Source organism: Apteryx mantelli, chromosome 4, assembly GCF_036417845.1.
Source record: "Apteryx mantelli isolate bAptMan1 chromosome 4, bAptMan1.hap1, whole genome shotgun sequence".
Lineage (NCBI taxonomy): Eukaryota > Metazoa > Chordata > Aves > Apterygiformes > Apterygidae > Apteryx > Apteryx mantelli.
Window position 1 is genome coordinate 65,246,876 of NC_089981.1, and position 16,508 is coordinate 65,263,383.

The following is a 16,508-nucleotide window of genomic DNA, read 5'->3' on the forward strand; positions in this document are numbered from 1 at the left end:
AGGGAAAAGCCCCATAGCAGTTAGAGTTGGACTTTCCCCAGGCATGTCTTAATTTTCTTCTCTCAGATTCTTTTCTGGTGGATCTGGGATAAGTACAGCCAGTACCCAGGTTTCCAAAATGCCTGCCAGAAGCAGAAGCCAGGATCTGCTTCTCTGACACTCAGGGAAAATGGGCTGTCCCAGGGACCTAGCAGAGGACAGCAGCCAGGCCTGTGCCTGTGGAGCAGAGGGAGCAGTGGGGCCTGGGCAGCTGGAAGTGGGGGCCGATCTGTTGTGGGGACTCTGAGGGAGATGGAGGTCACAGGACACAAGGGGTGGTCATGGCAAGCAGGAATCCTGGGGGATGGCTCGGGCAGGAAGGGCCTTGGCATGTTGTGGATGGCAGGACTGAATGGAGTTGGGAAGGAGAAGTGGAAGAGATGGAGGTGCAGGGATAGATGGAATTCAGTGAGAGATGTGAGGGCTGGAAAAGAAAAAGGGAAGCTGGGGTTGGAAATGGCCGGTGGAGGGATTGGATGAGTGCCCAGATGAGAAGTGCTCTGTGCAGGAGACACTGGGTTCCCAGTACACCCCCAATCCCAGCTCTTCTAATTGGGACCTCATCAGAAGTCCAACTACCCCAAACTCTTCCCCCCGTCCATTGCTTTCAGGGCTGCTGGCTGTCCCCACTCCAACATCTTTACTGCTGAGGAAGATATGGCAGATCCTAGTGCGATAAAAGAAACTGTCATTTCCTAAGGGACTGTCCCCAGAGGAAGTAGGGGGCTATTCTGGGACATGGTGAATGAAGAGCCTCCCTCCCCTCTGCATATTCTCACTCAGCTCTTTGGAGATCCCTGGAAAAGCCAATAGATGGTGCTGGGAGCCTGTCAGGAGAGAAGCTCATTCCTCCCATCAGGCATTTTCAGACTGAAAAGCTCCACTGAGCTGATTTCAAAAGCTAGTTCTTGCCCACTGGACAGATAGGGCTATATGGCAATATATCTGCACAGCATCCAAAACTCCCAGGCTGAAACACTCCTGCAGGTGGGGGGCAGAGGCCAGTTTTTTAGCTTTTACCAGATGACTGTCATTGGCAAACAAAGAAGGGCCTTCTTCACAACAGACTCAACATACACAGGCTCTTCTTAAGAGAAATGTAACACCTTCCTACACTCTTGTTAGAGAAGCATACAAAGGCAGTGGATCCATAAACAAGGTGAAAGGAAGTAGCAGTCCCTCCTCTCCCACTTGGGTTAGAATCAAGTCACCTCCCCAAAATCCCTTATCATTTCATAGATGGAGTAGTAGCAAATGAAAGAGAAGTACATACAAAAAAGCAGTGTGGAGCACTGAACTTTCCCCAGCACAACTGAGTTTTCCTGCAATACCTGCTTGTGGATTCACAGAAAGGAGACAGACACCCCAAGGGCTATTCTGGCTTCAGCTTGCCCTTAAGGATATGCTACTGGGGAGCTCCATCTCTCAACAAAGTGCCATCTTGTCAGATACTAATACAAGGCTGAGCAAAGTGCTAGGAACTGTGCAGTAGGGAATAAACTAGCTGAGAAATGGATTTAGGTCAGTGGATATAAGACCCGTGCTGCATGTGGCATGTGACACTGTATTCTTGTCCTACTACACTGCAGAGTTTAGGGAACATGCTGGGTGCACAACTCTTGTGCTCATCGCAGCAGATTTCTGAAATGCTGCCTGGTCTGGGATGGTCCAAAGGCACCAGCCAGTGATGACAACTGAGCATACATCCTGCATGGGGCAGCTGGATGGCTGGGACATCAGCTCTTCTTGGCCACCAGTTGTGCTCTCAGCAGTCTGTCTGGTCCCCGAGGGCACAGCCACCAGCCAAGAAGAGCCCAACTCTCATTTCCTTGTGGCACAACAAAAGGGAGTTGGAAGGCAGAGGATGTGGGGCAGAGAGAGGTTTGGGTGAAGGCTGAAGAGATGGTAGGGGATAGGAGACTGCAGCAGGACAGGAAGGCAAACCTGGGGGCAGTGCAGTATGTAGGGCTACTGCAAGTAAAGGCTATGGGGCACAAGTGGCCAGGTTATCCATCCCTCCCCCAGTATGCTGTGGTGTGTTATAACTGCTGCATGGGGCTGTTATCACTGTGATTTGGGGGGCCAAGCGGCTTCAGGAGGTTTCAGGAGAAAGGCAGGCACTGTCACAGCTCTGACGAGATCTCTCCCCTGCCCTCCGCCCACTGTGGTCCTGCTCTGGCTCTGCTGGGGAGCTCCCAGCCCCAGAACTGGGAGGGCAGCACCTGTTTCCCTGGAGGACTCACCTGCAGAGCAGCCTTCCCCACTCACACCTCTCCAAATGACTGCTGATGAGGACTCTGCAGTTGTCACTGCAGGAGGATTAAAGCTCCCTGAAAGGAGGTTGTTTAAGTCCAAATTCAGCTCTGCTGTATCAGATGTGAATTTTACCCTCTGCAGTGATTCATACTCTGTTGCAACATGTCTGAATGTGCTCCAGGAGCTCTCCAAGTTTATACTTTGTTTCACTGCTTTATTTGGCCTTTTATACAGTCTGTGTGACAAGCCAGAGAGTTTGGGGAAGAGGTTCTCTAGAGAAGGCATGAGTGAAAACCTCAAGCCAATTAAATCAGCTCCTGATTTTTTTAAGCCTCTCTGAGTAAGTGTTTTTGGAAGCAGATCACCTCCGAGCCGCGTCTGGCCTGCCTGAAATGTGCAACAAACTGGGAGATGCTCCTTATCTCTCCCAGGGCCTCCTCTGTGCAGACCTTCTGCCTTTTCTAAAAGAGAACATGGGTGGACTGCAGCACTGTCCCTGCTGAAATGGCTGCTGGGTCTGAGGAGGCCCCTCTGACCCCTGGTTGGGAACATAGCATCAGAAGGCTACTTTAGTCAGGTCTAATCCATCTGGGAACAGTGTGGCACAGTCATCCTACATTGATGGGAGTAGGCCTGGTGAGGGTCACCAGGGTCAGGCACAGCCTTGTGATGGCAAGGCAGGGATGCAGGCTAGGACTGGGGCTGGGCAAGGTGGTTGCCCTTGGGTCAGGGTTGGGATCAGGGGGCCCATGGCCAGGCAGGGGCAGGGCTGTCGTGGGTCTGGAGCCCAGCACCGCCACAGCATTGCAGGGCAGGGACTGATGGTCCCAGACTGGGCTGAAATGGGGATTGGGCCTAGGCAGAGTGGGGGAGACCCAGGGAGGGTAGGCAGGGACATGGAGGGTTGTCAGTGCCCATGGGGCCCTGATGGAGGGAGATCAAGGAGAGAACTGGTTGTCTTCTCAAGTAGGAGGAGAACCTTTCAGCTGATTGCTCAGAGGAAGCTGGGCTGCTTTTTGCTTTTTCTGCTTCAGCCTTCACCAGAAGGCTGTGATCATCTGCGATCAAACAGTTAATTCCAGCAGCACCAGTGACAGAACAAGTGGTAGAATAAAGAAAGGAGAAACTAGCCAAGTTTGACACTTTCCAAAGGGCTTGAGCTGATGGAGCTCTCCTTGGGGCCCTTGGAGATCTGGTGAAGATCTGTTTGTTGAGCTATCTGGGAGGGTGGATGAAGGTCCAGAAGTGGGGCTGTGGTCATCTGTGATAATGTCTCGGGCGTCTGCTTTTATCATGGAGTATTACTGGATATTAATAACATGTCATCCACCCGCATTCCCCTTCTACTTTCAGTTCAATAGGGAGCTCTTCTTCCCTCCCTGATCCCAACTCTCTCCTTGTGCAACCGCAGCCTGATAAACACTGTATTTACTCTACTTGAATGGTGGCTTCGTTTCAGTACCTGTGGGAAGGAGAGGAGGGAGAAAGAAAGTGCAAAGATCATTATAAATTAAGTTGAAAATAAATTATACAAACAGTAAAACCAGAGGTAAAACCAGCAGTGTGAATAGGGAAATTAATAAATAATTATTAATTAATAAAAAGGGCTCAAACATTCATGGCAGGTTCCAAGCTGAGAAGTAAGTGAAAGTAGCTGGTGGCTGGGTCAGAGCAACCAAAAGGAGATATTTTAAATAACATTTAGCTTGCTTGGAGAACACCTTGCTGCAGAGTGTTGAGGATGCTCGCATTTCATATGGCTTCCAAACCTCTTTCAAGGACTATGTATTTCCTGGCCCAGGAAGCCTGTGAACCACAATGTGCTGGCAACTGGGAGAGGATACTGCAGGAGTATTGTATTTCTGCTCTGTTCCTATATTCGTCTCAAGGCATTTGCTGTCAGCCACTGCCAGAAAAAAGAATACTAGTCTACACAGATCCTTCTTCTGGTTAAGGATGTCCCCTTTTGTATCTATCCTTTTGTCCTTTGGTCCCTTTATCATTCTGATGCTATTCTGTTCATAGAGGAAAGATAAACAAGATAATTAGCAAAGATGTTTTTGCTGAATATTTTAAATATGAAACTGAATAATTTGTATATGAGACATTCCATTTATAGTTAATGACTTTGATAAAGGACCATGCCACTGTGAATTAGCTAGCTATGCTGCTAGCAACTTGTTTTAGCTGGGGAGAACATCAGTGCATTGAGTGTTTGCCACATGCTCCCAGGAAGGCCAGGCATGTGTGCTGAGACACATCCTGAATGCAGAGCTCTGCATTTGGCCTGAATGGTAATATGGTTAGTTACATGATGTGCATCTTCCTCACTGGCTCTCCCTGCTCAGGCTGTCAGCTCACATCTTTCCCCCATAATCTATTGACATTCTCATTAAAACTACCATCACTTTTCCCTGCTATCTTTGCAATCAATCTTTCACTGCTTGAAGCATCATCACAAATGCCATTTCCTGATTCAGAAGGTCAAGGGCTCAGCCTGGATCTTCTTCTTTCTGTCAGGAATTACCAGTTGCACCTTCTGACACAGAAAGGTCATTTCCTTTAGATTTGCAGGAAAGATTTAACTCTGATCTATGCCCTCCATTTCAGGAAATGCTACTGACCTCTCTGCAAGCTCTGTATAACCAAGCATATAATTTGTTTCTCTCTCTCACACACATGCATAAGTGAGGGAGATGTATTTTCTACAGAGTGAATAGACCATCTGCACACATCTCTGGGCCTGCAAGCAAGGAGCATGCTTACCCTGCACTTTCAGAGTGACCCTGGGCCAGTTTAGAGAATATGTCACTGAAAGGGTGGGTGGGCAGTGGACCTGACCTCTGGGAAGGTGCTTACCAGCTACTTGCAGAGTTATGCAAGGATGTTTGGTGCACAAAAGCTGACACAGAGATATAAGGTAGAAGCCTCCAGGTCTAGATGAAGATCTCCAATGGGTTCTTCTTGGAGGGGGTTAGCCAAGTGCTCAGTATACAAAAGGCAGGATCTGGGGAGGGAAAGGTAGAGGAACATTTGGTTAATGGCAGGGCACAGGCAGGACACTGGGATGAAGTGAGGAGAGCCCTGAGCAAAAAGCTACAGCAGTTCCTTGCTGTGAGACTGATGAAAGAGACTGAGGGAGCACCACAGAGGGATCACTGGAGGCACTAGGGCCTGAAAGCAGGGGGTCAGTTTGGCTGATATACTTTGAGATGAGCAGTTGTGGTTAAACTGTCTCAGTGGCCTATACAATTTGAGCTATTCGTGCTGAGCCACAAGCAGGGACCTGCCACTGTGCATTCTGGAGCAGGCTGATGGTAGCAGGACAGGACTTCAGGAATATCTTGCTTCCCCGGGCCAGCCAAAAAAATGAGATTTGCAGCTGCAGAGAAATCCCATGCTTGTCAGCGCTGAGCTGCACTGTCCTGCCTGACTGGCAATTGTGAAGAGCCAATTAGCATATTTTAATGTAACTGATTAGTGCTTGGTCATGCAGTCTGGGTGGTGGGTGATATCTGAAGCAGATTTGAAATTACAAGCATGCACACGCCAAACCACGAGGGATCTGGCAGTCAGAGAGATGATTTCTGAGCTTAGCAACTGTGGCCCCTGTTTTTCTGCTATTACACAAGGAAAATTGCCCTTGAAGACCTTTGCAAAGGTCCAGGGTGAGCACTTGAAAATTAAGAAATTAGCTTTTTTAATTAGCAGAATTAAGGTGGCTGGTGTGATCCCAGCTCAGCCTCTGCTGCAGCTCTGGAGTTCTTCCTTTTGCAAAGTGGGAGTCTCGTGGCCTGTAATGTGAAGGGGGGTGCGTCTTGCCAGGGGCCCCAGTGTCCCCATGCCATGCCCAGCCAAGGCATAGGGCTGTTTTGGGTGCAGAGCCCCACTGAAGGACTGATGCCCCCAGAGCAGCTCAGCTCTGTGGCCTCTGTCCTCCTGTGGGCAATTTGGGTCTATTATAGCTGGCTGGCAGGCCATGGTGCTCTTCCTCTATGTGGGGCAGGAAGGAGATTTCAGGGGGTATACGTGGGAGATGCTGTGCTGCATTGAGGCTGTGGGTACAGGCCTGGCCGGGGAAGCAGGAGGGGCTGTGTGTGCCTTAACACACCTGCCCCGGGGTGCACATCAAGATGGTGCTGCCCTCGAGCCCAGGATGGCACCCAGGATGGCGTGCCACAACTCCCTTGTGTCCTTCTGTCTGGATGCACTCTGGGGACCCAGCAATGTTACACAATAAAAGAAGCTGCTGTCGACAAGAGGCCTGTTTCCTTAGTTACCGAAGTCAGGAGGTGTTTTGGGAACGAGGCAGGCAATTCTAGGAAGAGAAAGGAGTCTCAGGAGAAGGCAGCTGATGCTATCCTGGGGAGCAGCATCTCTCCTGCCTCTGCCTCAGTCACTGCACGAGGTGGGGTGTATCACCAAAACTTTTCTTATGTGGCTACTAAATTGCCTGGACTTCATTTTCTGGGTGTCCACTTGATACCCTGGAGTCCAGTTTGAAGAAGTGCTGAGCGCTCATGGATGTGACTAAAGTTAGCTGAAGCAGTGCACTGAAGAGCTACAGTGCTATATAATGCCAACCACACAGGAAAATCACTCAACATCGCTGGGTAATTGCAAATTTAATCTCTTCAGATATCAGTTTCCCATCTCTAAAGGGGGAGACAATCCCCCACATTTCACAGGGATGCTATGAAAATAAATTTATTCCTGCTTTTGAAGCATGAACATAATGTAATGATGAGAAAAAATCCTCTGAGGAAACAAATAATTCTGTCCTCGAGGCAGTTTTCAGGTAAGAAAGCCTGGGGCCACATCCGGCACTGAGCACAAAACGCAGTACAGAACAGCTGCTTATGAAGCTCGCACCAGGCATTTCGTGCAGTGGCTGAGGCAGAGCTCCCCTGTCTAATGCCTCGCGTGGTCAGAGACGGTGCGGTAATGCACACTCGCAGGGCACTGAGTGAAGGTTGCACAGGTAACTCTGCCTCCGTTCCCCTACTCCTTCCCTCTAGCTCAGGGGTCCCAGCTTAGTCTTTTTCCTCTTGGCTCCACATCCAAACTCAGTTTTCTCCCTTTCCACCCCTGCCCCCCACCTTCGGCCCTCCCCAGCTCCAGCCCCAACTGCAGCTGCCCCGAGCACTTCCCACACCCTGTCCCCTTGCCCAGACTTGTCCCTTTCCAACCACCCCTCCCCAAGCTTGGGGTCTGGGTCTGTTCACACCACTTTGCCCCGAAAAAGCCCTATGCCAACTCCTGTCCCTGCACTACAGAGGTGACCACTCTCTTCACCAGGCTGCCTGTGTGCAGGCCCAAACGGATCGGTAGGATTCGCCAGGTCCCACTCTCCGCTGGGTCCATCCTGGCAGGAGCAGCCAGCCCGGGGCCATCCTGATTGCACTGTGCCTCATTGGGCTGGGCTGCCGTGAGGGCACATACGCAGGCTCATCGGCTCTGGGAGCAGGGAGGGGGGAACCGGAGGGTATTTTCCTTCCTGCATCCTTCAAGCCTGCTCTCGGCCTGGGCACACTACAGCTTTCCAGAGACATACACCAGCTCCATAGCGGGATTTAAAGGCACATCCCTGACTAAAGGCCACACCTTTGCCAGTGTTTGACTCCAAAGCTCAGAGACACTGGAGCTTTCCAAAGAAAAACTGACAGTGTTTTTTTTAAACATAGGCAAAACAGTCTTTTTTCCCAGCCCTCATTCTTAGCAACAGTTGCACCATCTTGGCTGAAATTTGTCTAGGCAAACTCAGCCAGGATCCCTGAGCCTGCCTGAAGAAATTCAGCTCAAACATTAAAGTCATAAACGACTGAAAAGAGGAACTTACAATAGGGAGCAACAGGCAGACACCAGAGTAGGCAGCACTACCAGCTATGACTATAAATCAGCTCCCTGTGCCTCACCCTAGCAGCCGGTCTCTCTGGGCTGCAGATCCACAGCTCTCCCACACTGCTGCACAGTTATAAGCAATGCAGAAGGGAGGTGGCAGGCTCCTCTGCTTATAGTGCTGGAGGCTGAGCCACACAGTACATGTGCTTTCTGGGCTTGTGGAGGCACTTTAAAAATCATGGGATGGCCAAGCTCTCATGAGACCATACCTGTGATGTTCTTCTTGTGCCAAAGTCACAGCCTATTGAAGCTTTATATACAACAGAAAGTGAAGGAGTTTTTTCCTTGCTTGGGCTCCTCTGTATTTTCATCTTGGTTTATAGCTAGGCACAATATGGATGAGAGTCAGGAAGGAACAAGTATCTTGCATACTGAGGGAATTGTTCACACATTGGATAGGTTTTTCCAGCTTTGTATGATCGCTGATGTCTTGGCTAGGCAATGGAGGAGGAGCTGGCATTTGCTCATTTAGGACTGGGACAGCCCACCAGCAGCAAGTTTCCCAGCTCTGCTCAGGAGTCAAGATTTCACACCATATCTGCCAGTTTAAGTGATGGAGCACATTAGTTTCCAGTCCAGAGGCAATGGCTCAGAGAAGCCATGGCTTGTGGAAAATGCACCCCACACTTGCTGAAAATTATGGTATCTAATGTTGGGGACCAAAAAACAGAGGCAACCCACAAACACAAGTGATTTTAGAAAACTGCCATACATCTGTTTCTCCTACAAACCTCTGTTGCTTGGCTCTTGCAGAGCACATGTCATACTAAGCCAGCACAGCCCTCTCTGCTCTGTCCTGATGTTGATGATGTCACCTGCTGCAACACAGAGAAAGTCAAGGTCTTGGTGAGGCTGTGGGACTGATGCTGTCTCAAGTGAGCAGGCAAGCCGAGTGACTTCTCCATGCATTGTACATATCACTGGAGCTGAAGGAAATGGCAGTGAGAGACGTTGGGAAACCCTTGTTTGTTCTAGTGTTCTCTGAAGTTTAGTCATGTCTTGTCTGGGTAGCTCCTAGAAGTCACCAGTTGGAGATAAAGGTCTCGTTTACAGCAAAGTCTTATCAAATGTGGCCCACCTGTGCTCTATGCCTTGTTTCAGCAGAACAGAAATCACCTGAGCAGGTTTTCAGCCTTGGGGAGGTTGTAAAAGAGGAGAAGATAGTGCTCAGGGTGTTGGTGGGACTTTCCTGCTGTCTCATTCTGGTAGCTGTTCCCTGCTAGCCCAGCTGTGAGTGAGTCCCTGATCATCAGATGGGAACAGTGGTGGCCAGATGAGATGCTCAGTACTGCGTCCCCAGTGTGCTGCTAGCTGCTTCTCCAGCATGAGGGTGCTGCCTGCATCCTTGTGGTTTGGAGAGCAAGGGAGAGGGACAAACAAGTTCAAAACCTCTTTGCATCTTGGTGGTGCAGGTCCATATCCCACCTGCTGATTGCATCTGATGGCAGGAAGAGCTGGCTGCTCTGCAGAAAAAAGACACTGAAGAAGTTTCTTAGGTGCCACACCCGCTGTTCAACTGAGTGATGCTGCATTGATAAAAGAGGTTTTGCAAATGCTGCCAAGGTCTAAACTGCGCCCACCCACTTGAGCCCTGCTGCTGTTGTGAGGGGGGCAACCCCCTATGTATCCCCACTCCGGTGGCTGATTGCTGCAGAGCACAATTCCCCTCTTTCCCCCATGGTACAAGCCCAGGCAGCCATCCCTAGGTGCCTGAACAGCGCAGAAGCTGCTGGGAGACTGTGATGAGCCCGGGCATAGACTCAGACCCAGAAATAGCCTGAGATGCACAGACCCCGCTTCAGTGCGCTCTGCTGGAAATTCCTTGGCTGTTCCTACTAACGCAAGGCAGAGCAGCCGGGACCGTCACAGAGCCACCGACCGCTCCGTCGCCTCCCTCTTCACGCCTTCAGCGGTCGCCCCGCGCTTTGGCGCACGGATGCTGCAGGCTCGCCCGGCGGGGGACATCCGCCAGCCGCGCCGCCGGGAAGGGGCCGCTCGCGGGGTAGGTCCGGCTGCCGCGCCAGCGCCTGCTGCGGGGAGACCGACCTCGGCTCCCCCGCGGGGCCCTGCAGCGCCGGGAGCCGCCAGGCCGCGGGGCCTTGCGCACCGGCGCGGCCGCGCAGACTGGGGGCCGGAGCCTCTCCGCCGCATCAGGGCGGGCGGCGGCCGCGGCACCGCTGCCGGGGCCGGGGCCGGGGCCGGGGCCGGGGCGGGCAGTGCGGGCCGGGGCCCCGCCCGTCCCCCCCCGGGCGGAGCGGCGGGCGCGGCGCGGCCGCGGGGAGGGAGGCGCTCGGGGCGCGGCGCGGAGCCTGCGGAGCCGGGCGCGGCGCGGAGCCTGCAGCGCGGGGCCCGGGCGGGCGGCGCCGGCGCTGGAGCGGGGCGCGGGCCCCCCGCAGGCGGGACCGGGCCCCCCCGGCAGGTCAGTGCGGGGCGTGGAGGTGGGAGAGCCGCGGGACGGTGCGGGTGAGGGCTACGGAGGGAACCCGGCACCTCCCGGCGGGGGAGTTGCGGGGCGGCCAGGAGCGCAGGCTCGAGGGCTAAAATGAGCGAGAAGGTGCGTGTTGGTGTCACTGAAATCGACATCGGGAGGACCGGGGCTGGCTGGAGGAACCTGGCTGTGGGACCGTCCTTACGGGGGCTCCTGGGGGCATGGGAAGGGTCAGGCATCCTGGCAGTGGGGTGCGCAAAGGGGAAATCCTGCCGAGCATGGGGCTAGTCACAGCCCCGGTGGCTATGTTTTTTAGCTGAGCTCATCTCTGGGACTTCACTGGGAGACGCTTACAGCAACTTGTGTGACCCACCGGGAATGCTAGTATCGCGTTAATCAGCGCACAGGTACAGTTCACGAGAGGGGCTGTGTGTGTGTGGGGGGGGGGGGGTTGCAGAGTCGGGTTTGTTTTGTTGTAGGTGATTTCTGGATACTTATCTCCTTTTAGATGGAGTTTTCCTACCCTCATTCTGGAGCATGCACCAAAGAGGCTTTAAGTAATGTTTGTGTCCACCTGACTGATGGGCACGCTGAGGCCTAGTGCGGTGCAGGGGCTTTCCTGAGCTTGTGGAGTAAGCTAGTGGCAGAAGCAGAGGGCAAGCTACAACCTTTTGGTGATCTTTCCAAGTGCTCTTGCTGTCCTCTGATGTGAGATAAAATTTCATGCCACCGCTGTGTCATGCCATGACTTGTGCTCAGTCCCCACATCATCCTGGCCACACAATCCTCCTTCTGGGAACCACACCTGACTATTAAAAATGCTTCATGCTAGCAGGGAAGAAAGTGGGGGAAATCTCTTCCCCCTCTCTCTCCAATTCTCCTTCCAATTTTTGAGAGATTGATGACTCCAGCTGAAAGGGCTATAGTGTCAGGATGATCTAATGCTCTGGCTGAGCTGCTTTCTCACAGTTTACAACTTCATCCAGATTTGTCCACCGATCAAGGCCCTGCCTTCTCTGTTTCTTGCTTCCACATCCTCTGTAGCAGGTAACAGTGCTGCACGGTGTGTCTGCAATTCAGAAACCTCCCTAACAGAATGGATATTATCCAGGAGAAGAGAGACCTTTGTCTGGCTGAGGGATTTTTCTTCTGCATGAACATCTCTTTCCTTTTAACTGTTTGACCGCCATCTATGGGAATGATCTGCTCTCCCACCTTCTAGAGACTTCCAGCAGGGAGCGGACAGAGAGGCAGGAGGTGTGGGAAAAGCTGGGAGGGCAATGAAGGTTCAAGAAAGCACCTTCCCCGGTGGCCCCGGCTGTGGAAGGCCTGCCCTGCCTCGTGTTGGGGTTTTATGATGCTGTGTGACAGGCCAGGCTGCCTGCCTTGGCAAAGGCAACACGTACTGCTTGGGCTAAAAGGTGCTGTTGAAATGGTTTGGAGTGTATTCATTTAGAGGAGAGATGGGGGAAAGTGTGGAAAAAGCAGAAGGTGGAAAGGCAGGTCCTTAGGCGAGGCTGGTGCATGGGGGGGAGGTGTCTCCTCTGGCCTGCATAGCAGCTAATGGTGGCCTTGCTGCCCTTCCCTGCTTGCCTGGGGAGTGGTGGTTAGAGCTGGGCAGCAGATGGAGATGGAGGCAGGGCAGCTCTTTCAGGAAGGATTTGTCTTAAGTCGGCTTGGCAAACAGCCACTTGCAAATAAATAAGTAAGAAATAAAATCATGGAGGCCTTTTGCACCCCCGCAACCTCTTGGTCTCTAGCATATACAGCATGTTCAGTAAGTTTAAACTTCTGCCTTCTTTCCATAACAGCATCTCAGTTTCTGTCTGCCTGCAACTGTGTCTGAATTCCTTTCAGCTCTTCGTTAGCCTGATAACTTGAATCCCTCTGTAGCTGCTCTCCTCTTCAAAGCACTCCACAAGGTTAACTAGTTCATTCCTAGTTTGGCTACTGCTGACAGCCGTAAGCATTGAGTGGTCCTGCAAATGGTGACAGAAGCATCACTGCTTTCTGAGGGTGCTAGTGAGCACAGAGCTACAGCACCAGAGGCGCACATAGTCTTTCACAGGTAAATGCGGTCTTCCATGCAGACTTTTGGCCCAAGGTAAACTAAGCAGATGTCAATATAGCTCCAAAGCCTAAATCTGAGGAGCTGTAAAAGGAGGATTGTCACTGCTTTAAAATATTACTTGTAGGAAATACTCCCGTCTTTGCAGACTGTGATAGCTTTACCAAAGCAGCAGGGAGAGGGAGAAATGTTTCTAACACCCACAAGTGAATTCAATTGATATTAAGCTAATCAGTCACCTAAACTCTTATGAAAACATCAGTATGCTTGCTATACAAATGCTGACTCCTCCGTATGAGTCCTATAAACACCAAAGCCTTCTATAGTTGTCAGTTCTGGGTTGGTTAAACAGCTTTTCTTACCTAGTTTAATTGCTGTGAACATATTTAATGTATCTTAACCTTAAGTCTGAAGAAAACATTGCATTGCTTATGTACTGTGCTCAGAGGAAAAGCAGTTTTGCTTTGAGGTTGTTTCAGGAGAAGCAGTAGAACAAATTTGTTCATTCTGGGTAGGTGTCCATGCCACAATTTGGAGTTCCAGCCTTGGTCTCATTCAATTAAGGCATGTGAGGGAGGTGTTTTGGCACTGAATGTAGTAAAGGTCTATGAGATCCTTCAGTGATGAGGTGTCTCACAGCTTTTGAATCCTACCTGGCATCTACCTGCACTTTAAAATGCCTAAATATCTTTAAAAAAACTGGTTTGAAGTTATTGCTTCAAATGTAGCTCTGACTGGTAATTTGATTGTGATCACATATTGTTACTAGGTGGCAACAGTACTATTAGTTTGCTCATACCATTACAACAACAATGAGAAAGACCTGAGCCAGCTAACTGGGTACAGCCATTCATGTTGCTAATGGCACTATTGTTACTGGTTAATGGGTGAGACGGGGCAGGGCCCTTCCTTGTACCCCTCTGTGAGGGACCAACCTTCCCTGCCAAGCAAGGCATGGTTTCTCGCACCCAGCCCTGTTCTTACTTCACCTTTAGCCTGGCCCTGCAGCAGCTGCTCGCTCTTGTACCCCCTCACCGGGGTCAGGTTTTATGACTCATCTTGGTTACCCAAGATGAATTTGGAGTTACCCAAGTCCTAGCATTGCCCTGCTTTGCCTGTCCTGGTTGCCCTCTCTTAGCAGATGGCTATATTGGCGTAAGAGCTGCGTCCGTGCTAAGGGCTGCAGAGCAAACCTCTTTGGCTGAGAAATCGCATTCTTAATTGAAATTACGGTAATGCTACAGAGCCTCTGGGGAGCTTAAATGCCACTGTATGGAAGCATTTCCACCTAAGAATCATTTGTACAGCTTCCAGCACAGTCCCCATGAGAGGCTGTGGTACCATTTTGACCAAGCAGGCGCTTGGAGAGCTGCTGTAGTCTTAACTACCCATAGATGGATATGATCTGATCCATTGGTGTTGGCTCTTGGTGGAAATACTTACTCAAAAAAACTCTAGTCTCAGGTTATTTTTGTATGTTATTGGCTTTAGTGGGATTAGGGAGCTCTGAAGAGCTAGGATCAGGGGGACTACACCTTCTTCCTCTCCTCAATAGTATATGCCCAGCAGTAACCACCAAATTATTTGTCATATCTTCTGACAAGTTCAGTCACCATGGCATGATCCCCAAGGTACCAACAGGAAGAATGACAGAAGTTTGGTTGTTCAGCCAGTTCCCCCACACCTGCAAACAGCAGTCTTGAAGTCTCTAAATCAGTGGGAGGCTTCTGGCGCTTGTGGGTTCTAGGTTAGGAACATAGGCAGTTCCCTGTATATATGGGCTGCTTTTCTCAGTAAAAAGTCAGAGATGCAGAACCACATGGAAGGGAAATACAAGGGCTAAAATGGAGGAAAAACTAACCAAAGTTCTTAGACTTTTCAGAACAAGTTTGGTCTGTGCCTTGAATGTCTCTTAACCTACTGCTGAGTAGGATGGATGGATTAAAATTACAATTTAAATTAATGATCAGAAAGCCATAAATGAAGTAACTAGCTTCAATCTTGTTTTGTGTTTGTATTTTTCTGTTGTTTTCCTAAGAACAAGTTGATTCTCATTGATCAGTATATTGTGGTATTTATTGCTAAGCAGAATGCTGCACCATGCTTGAGTGAGTTTCTAGTGTAATGTACGTTTATTTAGATTCTTAATGTTTGTATTAATTAGAAAATGGTGAATGACACACTCCTTTATTAGATATTTCTTCATTATTTATTATAATTTGGGCAAGCTGTATTTCAATTCAATTTAAAATGCAGAAAGCAACCATTTAAAATTGTTTCTAGTTGGCTAAATAAAGCTACTTAAAATGTATGGATCCACGCAAAAGAAGTTTATGAAAGCATTATTTTTATTTGCAATGAATTAAACAGTAATGACTGTATTATAGGAAAACAATTTTATTATAGGAAATGTAAAATATAACCAGTCATATGAACTGACTATTTCTGGCTTTTAAGAAATTAGAACTAGTAGAGATAATCCTCTCACACTTAATTTTTATTTGCATTGGAAAGGGAACGAGGTTCTCCTGCTTTAACTCAGTAATTTTCTGACCTTTGAATAAACTAATCACTAAATTAATTCCTCTGCTTTCAGAAAGGTTACTGCAGTCAGAGCTGCTTTAAAGTTCAGATTTTAGTTCCAGATGCTTAGCCAGTGAGCATATCTCTGGCAGCAAGGATATACTGCTTGAATTTCTACTTACTTTTTTTACAGATTAGAGAGAGATAAAGTCTTAACATGTAGATTGTTAAATTGGCTGTTTCTTAATTTTAAAAGTTTTTAGTTCAGACAAAATCTGATTACTTTTAAGTCATAATTCTTTATTCGTTTTGTTTCCAAATGTTCTTTATTGCTTTTTCCTTTCATATTACACTGCTACTAATCTTATGATCAGGCAGTTTCATTGGATATTTCTTTTGGGAGGCTTTCATCCAAGTTCAATTTTCTTTCATCCAAATTTTTAATTTCTTGTGTTTTCTTCCATGTAATTTCATCAAATTCCTTATTTTCAGGAACCAAAAAACCCAACAAAGTGAATAAAAGCTCTATTGGTTGTGCCACCTCCTGAGAATGTCAAGTTTTAAAGACTTTCAGTTAATTCAAGGACTGTAGAAAAGTCAGGGGCTTTTTTTTTTTCACCAACACACTCAGTGGTCTGTGTTGCACACTGAGCTGTTTAAACCAAATAATACAGAATTCTACTAATTGGTCTTATAAAAAATATTACCACGCCACAAGCCTTGCCTTGTGCTTTTACTTACGCTATCACAGCTACAACATTACGTGTGTTCCAGGGGTAATCGCTAGGTTTCGGGACTAATTTGTCACTGCAGTGATGTCTGAGAAGAGTTATCCCAACTGCTTCTCTGTTTGTACAGACAACCCCTACACAAAGTCAAATTTCGGAGGTTTCTTCCCATGCAAAAGGATGAGATGAGTTTCTAGTCCTAATGAAAGAAGTGTTGCTGTTGGTTTCAGCAGAGATGGGATTTCACCATGCGTTTTTTTTGAGTTTGGTAATTTTTGTGGCAGGACTGTGGAGGGGCCTGGACTCTGGGTGAGCCGGGTAGCACGCAGCCCGTGCGGTGTGGGCCATGCGCCTCTCTGTGGGGATGGGATGGGCAAGGAGGGATGTGGAGGAGAGCTAGAGAGGTAGAAATATCATGGAGGCAGGGGTCAGAGTATGTTTATGTCTGTAGGCTGTAGTCTTTAAAAGCCCACCTGGCATCTGTGTTTGGGGGTTTCTCTCCGTCTTACTGGCTGTCCATGATGGTCTGTTATTTCCGTGATGTTATTTCCGTTATTTTCTCATG

At 49.3% G+C, this 16,508-nt stretch overlaps 1 protein-coding gene across 3 annotated transcripts in view; it reads left to right on the forward strand.

Annotated features, from left to right (window-relative positions):
- The first annotated feature begins 10,129 nt into the window (after nucleotides 1-10,129).
- The window catches only part of TMEM63C (transmembrane protein 63C), a 41,718-nt gene continuing 35,339 nt past the window's right edge, over nucleotides 10,130-16,508 (forward strand). For 2 of the 3 annotated variants that reach the window (XM_067296861.1, XM_067296863.1), the window contains exons 1-2: nucleotides 10,130-10,198; nucleotides 10,941-11,031. The gene's annotated coding sequence lies outside the window, so the exon portion shown is untranslated. Of the gene's footprint in view, nucleotides 10,199-10,566; nucleotides 10,616-10,940; nucleotides 11,032-16,508 lie in introns of those variants that run through there. The other variant, XM_067296862.1, reaches the window with a different exon arrangement.